Source organism: Rhineura floridana, chromosome 14, assembly GCF_030035675.1.
Source record: "Rhineura floridana isolate rRhiFlo1 chromosome 14, rRhiFlo1.hap2, whole genome shotgun sequence".
Taxonomy (NCBI): Eukaryota; Metazoa; Chordata; class Lepidosauria; order Squamata; family Rhineuridae; genus Rhineura; species Rhineura floridana.
In genome coordinates, this window is record NC_084493.1 from 36,554,851 (window position 1) to 36,570,052 (window position 15,202).

Consider the following 15,202-nt stretch of genomic DNA (forward strand, 5'->3'; position numbering starts at 1 on the left):
TGCCGTGTCAGGCTGAGAGCCACATTGGAGGGGAACTTTTGTAGTATTTGATTAGACAGGTTCAAGGAGGGTTGTTCATGGCTAGTGGCCATGACAGTCTCTACGCTAGCTGGGACTGAAAGGGAGTTGTAGTCTAACAGCATCTGTAGGGCACCAAGTTGGCAAAGTCTGGGCTATGACAACCAATATGCAGAGGCAGTAAACTTCTCCATATCAGACATATATTCTGGTGACCAAAAGGAGTGGAAGTCCATCCTGACTTGTGTTTGAAGATCCAGAGGCATATAGCTGGTCATGAGTGGACACAAGGTATTGGAGGAAATGGATCTTTAGGCTGATTCAGTAGTTTTTCCGTTCTTAAGTGACACAAGCGTAATGAGCCCAGGTACAGCAAATGTCACAAAGGCAAATTAGGAATCTGATGATTCCTAAGGGATCATTAGGAAAGGTATTGTAATAAAACTACCAGTGTCATAATGCCGTTATGCTCATCTATGGTATGGCCACATTTGCAATACTGTGTACAATTCTGGTTGCCTCACCTCAAAAAGGATAGTGTAGAGTTGGAAAATGTTTAGAAAAGGAGGTGGAGCAACTCCCCTACGAGGAAAGCTTGCAGCATTTGGAGCTTTTTAGTTTAGAGAAAAGGCGAGCAACAGGTGGCATGACAGAGGTGTTTAAAACTATGCATGGAAGCGTGGGATGGAGAAAGTGGGTAGAGCAAAGTTTTCTCCCTCTCTCATAACACTAGAACTTCCTGACATCCAATGCAGCTGTGTGCTGGAAGATTCAGACAGAGAAAAGAAAGCAGCGCAGAGTTAACTATGGAATTCACTCTCAGAGGAGGCAGTGAATGCCACCAACTTAGATAGCTTTAAAAGAGTTTTAGACAGATTTATGGAGGATAAGGCTGTCAATGGCTGCTACCCATGATGGCTATGCTCTGCCTTCATAGTTGGAGGTGGTATACTTCTGAATACCAGCTGCTGGAAAGTGCAGGAGGGGAGAGTGCTGTTTTACCTCAGATCCTAGCTGAGGGCTTCCTGTGGGCATCTGGTGATAGGAGGCACTGTGAGAACAGGATGCTGGACTGAATGGGCCAACGACCTGATCCAGCAGGCTCTTATGTTATTCCATAAGCCTGACTGTACCATACTGACTGGCTTGTACCTGCCCTTGGTTCCCAACAGGCCAGAGTGGTTGCAGCAAGTGGGTTTTAGAACCGAGTTTCCAGTGAGAAATCTCATCTGTACCCCTGTATAATGCTCCTGGTGCTTAAGAGGCCATATACCTTGACATGTGCTAACTTACAGAGATGCAAATTTGGAAATGCCTAGCTTAATTTCAATACAAAAGCAGTCCATCTCTCCACAGAAGGGAAGGCTGTGACCAGATGTGTCTGGTACCGCTACCTGTAGCTGGGCACATTCAAAGCCCCCCCCCCGTGCACTCTCCCTCCCTCCCTCACTTGGGTGCCTTCTGTTTAACCCCGACTTTGCCTGACAGCTCTTCCGATAGAGGACTGTCCTCAATAAAGTAGGATATGTAGCCCCACTAGGGGGACTGACCATGTCGCATCAGGTCGGCAGGTAACACAGGTTAATGATTGAAATGGGTTCCTCTGCAATCCAACCGCGATCATGGCAAGAATCCATTGGCAGCTATTTTATGCAGAATGAGGATCACTCCACTGGGCTGATGATGCCTTTCCTGCTAGACAGGACCCTGTTTATTCCTGGCTGTCTCCATGCAAGTTTATTTCCAGCTGGAGTCAAGTTATTCTGGGGGATCCCCCTTTTTTGTAACCAGCCTTGGCAGATTCCATTTCTTGACTGGTCCTATATTCAGCCTCCTTTCTATTAGTTCAGTACGGAATGTTCTGCAGTGCAATGCTGGCTTTTTTTAAAATAGACTTTTCCTTTTAGTTCCTGTGTACTTTCCCTGAGTAGCTCCCGCTAGGCCACCTTCAGTATGACAGCAGCCTTCCTACGCATTTTATCTGCATGAAGGGGGCAGCACATCACTAGCCCTGCCCTTAATGTTGTGTGTGGCACCTAGAAGAGAGGAACCCTGTGCATATAGGCTTTGGCGCAGTCTGGAACCCTGCACAGCCAGACTGTATGGAAACCTTAACACGGAGAGGTTTATGTGCATAGAATTCTCCTTTTCAGATGATGCACAGACATTGGGAGGCAGGGCCATGGGGGGCCAGCTGTGCTTCCCCACAAGCACCTGGACCTTTATATGTAAAGGAAGAGACTGTCCGCACAAGATGGATGAGCTTATTCCGCAATTGCTGGTGAATGCTGTTCATAAAAGGGTCTGGCTAGTATGTATGTGTTTATTGTTCCCTAAGAAACATTATTATATCACCAAAAGTGAGCCTGTTATGAGTCCATATACTATTATTTATTTGTCACTTTTTCAGAAGAAAGGAAGTCAAACTACAAGTCAAAAACAGTAGCATGTGTTCTTAAGAAAAAATGGTTTGTGCAGCGTACATGCAACTTGCTATGTGTAAGGAGTCTTAATGGAGTTCCAGTCATCTTTTCCCTACAAGATTGCACGTTTAGCTGTAACTAGTCCTGCATGGCTGAACAGACATAAATAGCATTGCAACCTGAGAACTGCCCGCCTGTGTACTATAGTACAGCAGTTACTTTTACAGCACCAGATCTGAACTTCTCAATACTGAGAATCATACGTTACAAGTGAAAGAGGGCAGCCAGTGGAGCTTTCTTAAAACTATAGAATATCCTGAAGAACCAGACTGATATCATGCAGGCAAAACATCTTGACCTGGGGGAGAAGGTCAGCTGTTGGCAATTGTGCATCAGAAGTAATTGATGGAATGAAAGGCTGGAGATTCTTCTAAAAGGATGTCCCATAAGCCTAGGATGCTGTTCAGTTGTTTTCCTCCTTTCGGAAGGAGTTCCTGATGCTCTCATGAGCTGCTTATAAGAGGTATGTGCTAATAGGCTGGAAATGCCATGGCTGCAGTGAGATACTGTGTGATCAAAACCTGAGGAGCTGCATGCTAATCAGACAATTAAGTCCTGAGTGAGTGAGTGTGTAAGAAAGAGAGTGCAAGAACTGAATGGCCCATTCAACAGCAACAAAGGGAGTTCTGATTCAGTTTGCACTTTATGGATACCTCAACAACTATCCGGTTGCTGCTCTTTCCTGCTCTAAAAGGTGCTGGCTCTTCCTACAATTTGTGACACTTTGAAAAGGTCAGTATTTGTGTCCTGCTTCCTGCCTGCCTGTCTATCTGTCTCAGCAACCTGTGCTTCATGAACAGCTTGCTGCTCCTGCAAGCCAACAAGGGAAATTTGGGTGGGGGCTAGTGGGGGGAATTCCTTGAAACTTTGCTCACTAATGGAAGCCTTCAGCCGGAGGGAGCCCTGCCATGAGGCAAGGTGGGGCAGCTGCTTCAGGCGGTGAATTTGGAGTACCCTTCAAATGGCTTGGGCTTAGTTCTCACTGAGGAGGAGTCTGGACCATACTGTGTCAGATTGCAAGTGGGGACTCACCAGTGATGTAGTGGAAGGGGGACATTTTGGGGGGGGGGAGCAGAAGCCATGATATCATCAGCTAGAGTGCCAGGATAACTGATGGAGCCACCTTGCTTTTGGCAAGTGAATGAGGTGATGCTGAAGCTTTCAAGTTTGCTTGTGAGAGGTTAACATGGACAGAGTTAGAGAATGCATAAAATAACTAAGTGGCTAGTTACTTCTTTCCTTTTCTTTGATGGGGTTCCTTCTTCACATTAGCAGTTTAAATAGTAGCACTTCTTTGCAAAATTGTTCAGATTTCTAATTAAAAGCTAAAGGTTACATTTCAACATGCTGAAGATATTTTGTTAAAGCTCGATGTGTTTCACAAGTTGAACTTATGCAGTCAGAAGAAAGCACCACTGAGTTCAGTGGAACTTTCTCCCAGGTAACTGTGCATAGGACTGCAAAGACATGCTGATCGTAACAAATTGGGTGTTATGCTCTGCACTGCTGGTTTTTGGAGTGGGTATAATAGGGGGCCAACGCAGCTGCCTGCATTTTGGGCTCTCTTTGGAGACATGGCTGTGGACTCTCTTGGGGGTGTGGCTTTGAGTGCCGTCATGATGAGCACTTCAAAATATACCATTATGCCACTGGGGCTCACAGGATGAAATGCTCTTACATGCACGCACAGATGCTTCCTTCATGTAAAAAACTAGATGGAGAGAAATGTCCTCACCTAGTTTTCTCCCCAACATGCTGTAGTCTTTGTGCAGGAACGTTTTTCCATTGGGGGGTGGGGAAACAATTTTGTGAGCGGTTTGAAGTGGTACAGCCCAGACACAATCTCTGTGAGGAGGAATGGGGTCTTGAAGAGATGATTGCAGACTGTGTATATGCAATCTCATAGGCAAATCACAAGACTGCAAATGAGGGATTAAAATAAGGTGTTCATTATTCTGGAATCTGAATCAAGGCTCCTCTTTAATTTGTCTGATGGCTAATTGATGGGTATATGTCCTCCAGTGGCCACCCAGATGCCTCTGGAAAGCCCACAAGTAAGGTATGAAGGCACAGTAGTCCTCTCCTATTATCAGTCCCAACAGCTGGCACTCAGTGGTAGATTGCCCATGAACATGGAGGCTCCATAAAACTATCTTGACTAATAGCCATTGATAGACTTGTTTGTTTGTTTATTACATTTATATACCACCCCATAGCTGAAGCTCTCTGGGCGGTTCACAGCAATTACAAACAATAAAAACAAATATACAAATTTTAAAACACAAAAAACAATTTAAAACACAATTTAAAAAAATTAAAAACAATTTAAAAACACATGCTAAAATGCCTGGGAAAAGAGGAAAGTCTTGACCTGACGCCGGAAAGATAACACAGTTGGCACCAGGCGCACCTTGTCAGGAAGATCATTCCATAATTTGGGGCCCACCACTGAAAAGGCCCTCTCCCTTGTTGCCATCCTCTGAGCTTCCCTCGGAGTAGGCACCCGGAGGAGGGCCTTAGATGTTGAGCATAGTGTACGGGTGGGTTCATGTCATGAGAGGTGGTCCATCAGGTATTGTGGTCCTAAGCCGTGTAAGGCTTTATAAGTTAAAACCAGCACCTTGAATCGAGCTCAGAAACATACAGGCAGCCAATGCAAGCAGGTCAGAATCAGTTTTATGTGTTCGAACTGTCTGGTCCCTGTTACCAATCTTGCTGCTGCATATTGCACAAGCTGCAGCTTCTGAACCGTCTTCAAAGGCAGCACCACGTAGAGCGCATTGCAGTAATCTAGCTTAGAGGTTACCAGAGCATGGACAACTGAAGCTAGGTTATTCCTGTCCAGATAGGGGCGTAGCTGGGCCACCAACCGAAGTTGGTAGAAGGCACTTGTTGTCCCTGCCCTCCTCCATGAATTGGTTTAATCTTCTTTTAAAGCCATCTGAGCTTGTGGTCATCATCACCAACACCTCAATAAAAAGCATAGCTAAAGGATGCTAAGTGTATGATGGATCAGGCTCTCACAGCTTTGCCTCTCTCTTTCTGAGAGAATTCAATCCCCTTGTTAGCATCTGGTTAAACCAGTAGTGACTGAGAATGCCTCCTTCCAGTCACTAAATTACAGTAAGGCTGCCTCTTGAGACCAAACTCGTTGTCTATTAGCTTGTAAATATGGCCTGCAGAGGAGATGATTCAGTGTGGCTACCTACATACCGCAGCATAAGGCGTCACTTCGCAGGAGAGGCCATTGGCTTGAATGAGCCGGTCCCTCGTGATCAGTGCCCTCTTGGACAGAGTTTACCCATCTTGTGCCAGGAGTTGGTTCCTTTCTGGTGAACAAGGAAAGCACCGTTTTTGAAAAGCAGCTGTTTGTACATTTTAGATTTGTCTCCTTCCAAAATGTGAGGGGGGAAACCTCCAAACGTGGACAAACACTAGAATGCAGCAAAGCGGACATGTCAGTGTGAAAATGGTATCTCTGCCTCCGGTTGGCCACCGAGCTAGAAGAGGTGGGCAGGAGCCCTGTGTGACATGGAGCTGTTGCCAGATGTTTCATGCAGCAAATGGCAGACTGGATGGAAAACAAAAAATCCTATTGCATACAAAACTTGGCATGTCAGGGAGAAGACTAACCTAGATCTTTCTCTCAGACAAGCTAGTGGGTTGTGTGCATAGACCAGCCTTCCCCAACGTGGTGCCCTCCTGATGTTTTGAGCTACAAATGCTGGCTGGGCCGTCCAAAACAGGAGGGCACCCGGCTGGGGAAGGCTGGTATAAAGAGAGTTTATCCCCCCCAAAATGCAATTGGTACAGGCCAGGAACAAATGGTACAGCCCCATTTACTTGAGACTTATGCTTGTTGGCTGCTTTAGCTTAATCATCCTGGTTTTACACTTTTGTTTGGGGGCCTGGTGTTCATACGAAGTATGAATAGACAAAGGAGGCATAATTTCAGTGCTTCCCTTAGTAATGTGAATTGAGCTGCACCATAGGACAGAATGGGCTGCCGCACCATAAGCTCTGGATAAGCTTCCATACCTTGCTTTCGTATGAGCCGAAGGCAAAATACGGATGATGTTCCCTGCTGCACCTCCACACTCCTGCAGACAATGGGAAAGAGACGGGCTTGCAGAACAGATAGCTTGGGACACAGCTAGCTGCAATTATACTTGTAGAGAATTGTGGAGACAAATGCGGCATGTGAGAACAGGTTAACACAGATGTGTTGGACGCAATCTGGACCATTGGTCCATCTAGCTGAATATTCTCTATATTGACTGACTACAGCATTCCACAGCAGGTTTCAGGCAGGGGTCTTTTCCAGCCTGGGAAATTACCTTCTGCATGCAAAGCATGTGCTCAGCCTGGGAGTATGCAAGGCCTTGAGCGGGCTCTCAGCCTAATGGACACCGGTGATGGTGCCGATTTGTATGAACCAGTGTGTGACATGGTGGTTGTGCATGTGGCCCCCACCATGTGGGCAATTGTAGTGAGTGTGCCTCTCTTTTTGAGCCACAGCAGTCATGTAGACCTGCCTTCCCTAACCCGATGCTTTTCAGATACTGCTAGACTATAGTGCCCATCATCTCTGGCCATTGGCCATGCTGGCTGAGGCTGATGGGAGTTGGAGCCTGGAAGGCTGGTGCAGACTGTGTGTCTCCCAAGAGGCATTACTTGGGGGGGGGGGAGAATGTGAATGTATTTATATAGACATTGCAATGGGAGCTACACACATTTTGTAGCATGGAAACCTGTCTGCTCTTGAGAAGATCCATTTTTGACCTTCCCTGTAAATCTGGTCCAATGCATCTAGCTACCATTTTAAATATGGCTTCAAAACAGCACTCCACCCCCACCCACCCCATGCACACACATTTATTTGTGGCAACATCCTCCAAAGGAGTCCATTTGCTGTTAAATTGAAATAGTTATTACAAAAGCAGTCTTGAAACACTTGAAGTGTTTGATGAGGGATTAAGCAGTACTTGGCTAAGTGTTTAAAAATGAGCAGGTGAAGTAAGGAACATGAAAGTATTAACATACATCAGCCTTTGCCAGCCTGGCGCCCTCCAGAAATTTTGGACTACAACTCCCTTCAGCATACAAAAATCCCCTGATAAAGGGTAATTATACAGATGACAGACCCTCCGTGGCGCAGAGTGGTATGCAGCGGTAACACAGCCAAAGCTCTGCTCACGGCCGGAGTTCGATTCCAACGGAAGGAGGAAGTCGAATCTCCGGTAAAAGGGGTTGAGGTCCACTCAGCCTTCCATCCATCCGTGGTCGGTAAAATGAGTACCCGGCATACGCTTGGGGGTAAAGAAAGGCCAGGGACGGAACTGGCAATCCCACCCCATATATACGGTCTGCCTAGTAAACGTCGCAAGACATCACCCTAAGAGTCGGAAATGACTCGCACTACAAGTGCGGGGACACCTTTACCTTTATAAGGGGGTGATGAAGAGATTAGCAATTTAGATGCACAGGTGAATCTTTAGGCAAGTTTTAAAACCATCTGATGGTGTGACTCTCATGTGCCTTCCAGCGTTCTGAAGCTGAGCTTGTTCAAACTGAAGGATGGTCTGCTGCTTTTAGCTTCTGCGGCACAAGATCCAAAGGCTGTGCTCAGCATCTAAGGATGAACAAGACTCTTCCTCCTCAGCCCCCCAAATTAACTGGGCTTTTCAAGAATTGAAGGTGAATCGCTGAAACCACTCCTAGGACTTTTAGAGGATCCAATATTAGTGCTCCTAAAGTCCAGTCTCCTCCGTGTCCTGAAGCTTCTACCACTCGCTGACCCTTTCCTGCCAGTTCAGACACTTGTAACTAGAGTGACCAGTTCTCAATCGCCAAAACAGAGGGAACCGATTTGCTTAAAAAATGTCATGTGATAGTTTATATGTATAGACACAAATTTAGAAATAATTGAAAATGGAAATGGACTGCCTTCAAGTCGATCCCAACTTATGGCGACCCTATGAATAGGGTGTTCATGGTAAATGGTATTCAGAGATTTACCATTGCCTCCCTCTGAGGCTAGTCTTCCCCAGCTGGCCACAGCGGCACAAGCCAGCCCCTTCCTTGGCCGGAACTGCCTTCTGTGGGGCAACTGGGCTCCTTGGGACTGTGCAGCTTGCCCACGGCTGCACAGGTGGCAGGGCACATCACCCCTGAGCCACTCACTGTGGGGGTGATCTTTAGCTGGCCCTTGACACCCAGGAGACACAAGCGGGGATTTGAACTCACAGACTCTGGACTCCCAGCCAGGCTCTCCTCCCCACTGTGCTATATCACTATAATTTAAATAGAGAGTACATCCCACCCTAAAGGGGAAGCCCCCAGGTGACTTCTTGTGCCCTACTCAGTGTGCTGACCAGGTGCAGATAAGTGCTGATGGACAACTGCAAGGCTCCCCTTGTGCCTTTTCTATGTCCCTCACCTTTAAACCACTCTTGGATTGGACAATCCGCAGATACAGGACAGTCCTCTGACAGTTCTTCAAAGTAGTGGGCTGTTCTCTGCCAAGCAGGGTGCACGGCCGCCATACTTGTTAACCCCCTTCCCCAAGCAAGGATTCGCTGGCAGGGGAACCCGACAGAGAAGCAGTGCAAACAGCATTTCAGATAGGCCTAGTCAGGAGCATAGCTACCATAGATATTTAAAAGATTCAAGCAGGAGACTTGCTATCTTGGATTCATGGGACGGAGCGTGGAGCATGCAGGGACTCATTGTAAGTGGCTTGCCAGACAGTTCACGGACAATGCCTGGCCGAGTGTTATGGGATGATATGAACAAGATACTTACAGTGATGTGTCTGACTGTGCAGGGCTGGCCAGCTTGGGCCCTTAGGGTGGGAAGGTAACACTCCCATTCCACAATCTGCGGCAGTGGCAGCTCCTGACCCTGCCATGCCCCCCCATACAACCGTACAGGTGCTCCACTTACCTGTCCCGTTGTGGTGAATGCTGAGTGCACTGCGTGCGCATACTCGCCCCTTAGGGAAGCCCCTGCCACCATCTTGGTTGATGGTAGGCATGCGTGTGCAGTGCACCCAGTATTCACCACAGCAGGAGAGGTAGGAGGTGCATGCAGGCGGTCGCCGTGGGCCCGGGGCAGGCTGGTGCCCAAGGGCCTAGTTGCCCCTGGCCCTGTGACCATGTGCCCTCTGGACCCCTGCTCTTCCTGGCTAGTTAAAGCCAGCCAGAATGGGTTGGCCAGCTAGGTCCAGGGTGTTGTGAACACATCATTGTGTGATGGGGTGGTGCCTGCTGCCCTTAGAAGGCCGTGGTGCAGCCACTCCTGAAGAAACCTACCCTGGACCCAGTGGTGTGTAATAACTGCTGGCCGGTTGCCAATACACTGTTTTTGGGAAAGGTGGTGGAGGGGGTAGCGGCAGAGCAAGTGCAAGTGTTCCTAGATGATGCAGATTACCTGGATCCACTTCAGTCTGGGTTTAGGCCTGTTTCGGAACTGAATCACCCTTGGTCGCCCGCTTGGTTGACCTGTATCTCCCCTCTCTTATCAGTCACTTAAGAAAGAACCCATTTCCAAAGTCAGCATCTATTTTGAGCTATGTTCTTGCTCTGTCACTGAAACACAGAGAAGGTTATTATTACGAGATTTCCAGAGCCTGTTACTGTGTGATAGTCGGCTGCCATAGCGTTGTCTCCTGGGCATGCTGGGGGTGTTGTGTGCATTTTTTCATGTTTAAGGCTTTGACACCCATCCAAGCTATATAGTTTTGCTTACGGAAAGGATGTAATTATCTCTGCTTGTATGAACCTCTCTGCCAGATTTCTTCTGTTAAGATGAAATTTCCACTTCCTAGTATCTCTGGAGAAAAAAGGCAGAGCTTGTTTTTGACACATGTTGCCTCCAATTTATCATAGAACACAGTGGAATTAAAACTGTCTGGGCAGCCTATCACGTGCCAACCATGTGGGTGAAACGCAAGTACTTCCCCATTTTTGTGTTTCGGTTCATTTGATAGAAGATGCTGAGCATTCTGTTCTCCATTAAAGATATCAATGTAGGACAGGGATGGGAAACATCTGTGCCCCCCCCCAGATGTTGTTGGACTCCAACTCCCATGAGCCATCATGACTAGTGCGCAGGGATGAAACAGTCCAACGACAGCTGGAGGGGCACAGATGTTTCCCATCCATGAGTTAGCAGAACTGATGGCACTGAACAAGATTCAGACATGGTTAATACTCCTCCTACTCCCTTCTGTTTTCCCCAGCATTATTATTTTTTCTAAGACATGATTCATTAGAAAAGATAATAATGCTGGGAAAAACAGAAGGGGGTAGAAAAAGAGGAAGGCCAAACAAGAGATGGATTGATCCCATAGAGGAAGCCACAGACCTGAACTGACAAGATCTGAACAGTGTGGTTCATGACAGATGCAATTGGAGGTTAGTGATTCATAGGGTCGCTGTAAGTCGTAGTTGACTTGGAGGCACATAACATCAACAAAATTCATTTTTCAAGAACAAAGTTTTACCTACTTCTTCCTATATATTTATTATTATTATTATTATTATTTTATTATTATTATTATTATTATTATTATTATTTATTAAATGTATTAGTCGCCCATCTGGCTGGCTGTCCAGCCACTCTGGGCGACGTACAAAATAAAAACATACAAATACATTAAAACATTAAAATCTCAACAGTAGTAATAAACCTAACCCACCCCAAAAGCCTGCCTGAAGAGCCAGGTCTTCAAGGCCCAACGGAAGCTCATCATAGCGGGGGCATGACGGAGATCGTTTGGGAGGGAATTCCACAAAGTGGGGGCCACAACAGAAAAAGCCCTCTCCCTAGTCCTCACCAGTCTAGCTGTTTTAACTGGTGGGATAGAGAGAAATTACCACATAGGTAATTTCTGTTCAAAAACTGAAACGGGAGCATATTTGTGCACTCTTAGTCTGTAAGGCACTGTGGTTGGGAAGGAGAATTTAAAACACTAAATTTTCTTCCTGATATATATACACCATAAAGGCAACTGCAGATGTCATTTCTATATGGAGCCATGAGGACTAGTATACATTTCTAAATGAAAGCATTTATTCTTGGGACTTGATGATATTTTTCAGGCTGCTGAAAAAAATATTGGGTATTATGAGTAGCACAAATCATGACCTTTGAAATATGTTGGTTCCTTGAACTCTGAGTGTGTCAAGTGTTAAAATACGAAATGCATTGTCAGCCTTTTCTTTGTATTGATCCTCACTTCAGCCCCAGCGTTTGATGTGATTGCTGCGTGTAATTAGCTAGAAGGCATGCAGCTTTCATATGTTGTGGGAGGCCTGCAAAAGATCCTTTTGAAACTAGGCCCTTTTATAGAGAGAGGAATTCTAAATGAGCTCCTCTTGATCAGTTGCTCAGAGCAATTTTCTTGCTTACTGGAAATGCAAGATCAGCTTGGCACACGTCGTCTGGCTCCCTTTTCTCGGGTTATCTTGAACAAACATTGAACATGGTGTCTTCTTTCCATTCTGCAATACACAAGTCAGGCTGTTTGTCCGTCAGGGTGGCCAACCTGGTGCCCTTCACATGTTGTTAGATAGCCACGGCCGGCATGGCCTGATATCAGGGATGATGGCAGATGGAGTCCAGCAACATCTGGAGGTGCATGATGCCTACCCTAATAGCGTTCGCCTATACTGTGGAGTACCAGCTTTCCAGGATCTTGGACAGAGTTTTTTCACCGTCTCCTGCAACCTGATCATTTTAAACTGGAGATGATGGGGATTGAATCTGGGGCCTTCTGTAGGCAAAGTGAATGCTCTGCCACTGAGCTAGACATAGGCTAGTCAGTCATAGGCTGGGTGTAGGAGGTGGACAGGAGCCTCATGGTCATGGCTGTATACTATATAGCCAGTATGGATTGTTCACATTCCACCATGTTGAATTGAAAATACCCGCCCCCTCCTGCCATTGCCATTCTGCTCAGAGGCACGTGTTGCCAAATTCTTCCAAGCTACACAGGAAATGGATTGGACTGTGAAAGACCAACCCAAATGGTGTTTGCATTTTGACCAATTTGTAGGGCAGTCCAATATGTCAGAGAGGAGTTCAGGTCTCCTGCTCCCCTGGTGCATTCACTATAGCTGCCCAATTTCCCTGCTTTTTAAAGTTTGATAGAAATATCTGTGGGCTATAGGTGCGTTCTTAAACCTCAAGGTTTTTTCTCTATTAGTGAATATTGATCAAATACGGTATTATCTGATCATTAGCTATTAACTAAAGCAGGGATAGGGAATTGTAGGCCCAGGCAGCGGAGGCTGGAGTGGACAGTGACTTTGTTAGTGCAGCCAGAGGCTCCATGTCAGTGGATTCCGCTGCCGCTGAATTTTGTGACTGCTGTCCTGCATAGTATGTGCCAGGGTATCTCAGAGATTAAATGCAAAGGCTGGAGAGGGCTAGCAAGATGGTAGAAAGTGTTGGAATATGTGGCTCAACTCGAACTGGTGGATTGGGACTGCATGGGGTTAAAAAGAGTAGCTAGAGAGGAGACCACCTGATTCCTAGGCTATACCTATCCTTTGATCTGCTGCCTTCTCTTGCTTCCTGTTAGACTGATAATCTCAGGATGTTGACTACAGAGGGAGAGCAGACATCTTCTCTTTGTCTCTCTCTCTCTCCTCCAAGCATGAGGGCAAACACTAGGTTTAGCATTTGCATCTCCAACATAGCTAGTTAGCTAGATGTAGAACTCTTTCTTATCAAGTATGTACTTCCAGAATAAAGTAGTTATTTCTTATTTTAAAGCTTAAAGTCTCTGGCTAATTCCATGGAAGGTGTAATCTTTAGCAAAGATCCAGATACACAAAGCTCACTCAGACGTATTTTAATTTCGCTATTCTGCAACAGAAAGGAGATGGGGGGGAGGAACATGTCAAACTGAAGAGCATCTAGGTTTACTCCAAGGTTCATTTACGCAAAATCCCTCCCCAGCCACCCACCCCAGAGAGATCCTGTTGCTGTGGCAGTATGTCAGAAATAGCATCATGAGCCAGTTACTCTTTGTGCCATGGTCCTTTTACAAAAAACCCACTCAGAATTCTCAGTTGCAGAGCATGCCCAGGTGTGGGTGAATAGTGGCAACACCAGTATTATTATTTTATTTATTTATTTATTTATTGCATTTATACCCTGCCTTTATTTCCATGCTAGAATCCCAAGGCGGCTTACATATGGTTCCCAGGCGGTCTCCCACCCAGGCAGTGACCAGACCTGACCCTGCTTAGCTTCAGCAGGGAGCTGGCCTCATGTGCCTTCCAAGTGGCACCAGGCCTCTGCTCCTTTCTCAGGGTGGAGGCGAGAGCTTCCCATTCTCTGCAGCGGACCTGAGTTTGTTCTTAAACATTGCTGGTTGCCCTAGGAGTTCAGAGCCAAACAGAAGCGCGCACTGGCTTCCTTAACTAGCTGGAGCCCCAGGGGCCACTGGGAGGCTGCACCTCCCAGGAAGATCATTGTGCCAGCAGGGAGGCCACTAGCTGCCAATCAGCTAGCAGGCTAAGTTCAAGGTGCAGGCGCTGGTGTCCAAAGCCTTCTACAGCTCGGGACCAGGATACTGGAAAGATGGCCTCACATACCCAGCTGATCCCTGCGCTCTGCAAGAAGCGTTCCCCTTCACAGCAGGAGGTCTGTTCCTTCCAATGTAGTGTGGCAGTGCCTGTCCTTTGGAACTCTCTCCCATTCCAAACCAGTCTTTGCTGTCTTTTGGGTGCCTCTTCCAACAAGCGTTGTCAGTGGAGATTTTTATCCCAGCCTTTGTCTGTGTTGGACTAGCAGTTGTGTTTATTGCTCTTGTTAATCACGTCAGGGTGCTTCATGGGAATAAATGAATAAATAAATAGGAAGAGAAAGGCTAGCAACCTGGCCCCATCCCTTGGCAAGCCAGGAGCAGCTGCTGCAAGGTTTGTTTCCTTCTTCTCTGCCCGCTCCTTTTTCCTTTGGTATCATATCTATTTGACCGTGAGCCTGCAGTTAGGAACTGTCTCAATTTTTAATACAAGTACAGCGTTAGAAAAGTTTAGGCACATCATCAGCATCGTTTTCTTTCTGGCTCAGTGTATTTTGGTGTGTGAAGCAAAGCACAAAAGCCATTCACCTTGCAGAAACCACCCGTGTAGCAGTTGACTCTGTCTTGGCACTGGCGATGGGAAAGCATTCTCTGGCAAACCTACGCAGGTGGCACCGAGCAGGCTGCGTAGCACACACAGCTCTGCCTCCCCCTCAGTCACCTCAGTGGTGGCCCCTCCAAGGATCTGCCGCCTGAAGTATCTGCCTTATTCCGCCTACTGGCAAGGCCTGTCCTGGTCTTCTGGCTCCTCAGCATTGGAACTGGAGCACGCCAAGAGCCTTGAAGGGATGGTGGGCCAAGATTCAGCCGTCCGCCGCAGCCACAGGCCAAATGAGGGAGACCTGCCAAGAACTAGGCTGGAATGAGTTGAGCGATAATCCTTGATCCTGATAAAAAGCTTCCAGGTCGGGTTGGGTTCCTGGCCTTACCAAGGAAAAGATCCGCTATTGCTGGCTACCTGTTCCCTAAACAAATGGAGGGGGAGGAGCGGGGTCGCACCTATTGGCTCTGTGCATGTAGCATAAACCCTGAGCAGAGTCTATATGTCGGTGTGCTTTGGCTATTCTAGAGACTCCAACTTCTCTGAGGTTTCTAATTGCAC

At 46.9% G+C, this 15,202-nt stretch overlaps 1 protein-coding gene across 8 annotated transcripts in view; it reads left to right on the plus strand.

Annotated features, from left to right (window-relative positions):
* The window catches only part of TLN2 (talin 2), a 232,395-nt gene that overhangs the window by 33,954 nt on the left and 183,239 nt on the right, over positions 1-15,202 (plus strand). Inside the window, exon 1 of one of the 8 annotated variants that reach the window (XM_061595995.1) lies at positions 2,715-2,964. The exons of 6 other annotated variants lie outside the window; for them this stretch is intronic. The gene's annotated coding sequence lies outside the window, so the exon portion shown is untranslated. Of the gene's footprint in view, positions 1-2,714; positions 2,965-2,985; positions 3,234-15,202 lie in introns of those variants that run through there. One more of the 8 variants, XM_061595998.1, reaches the window with a different exon arrangement.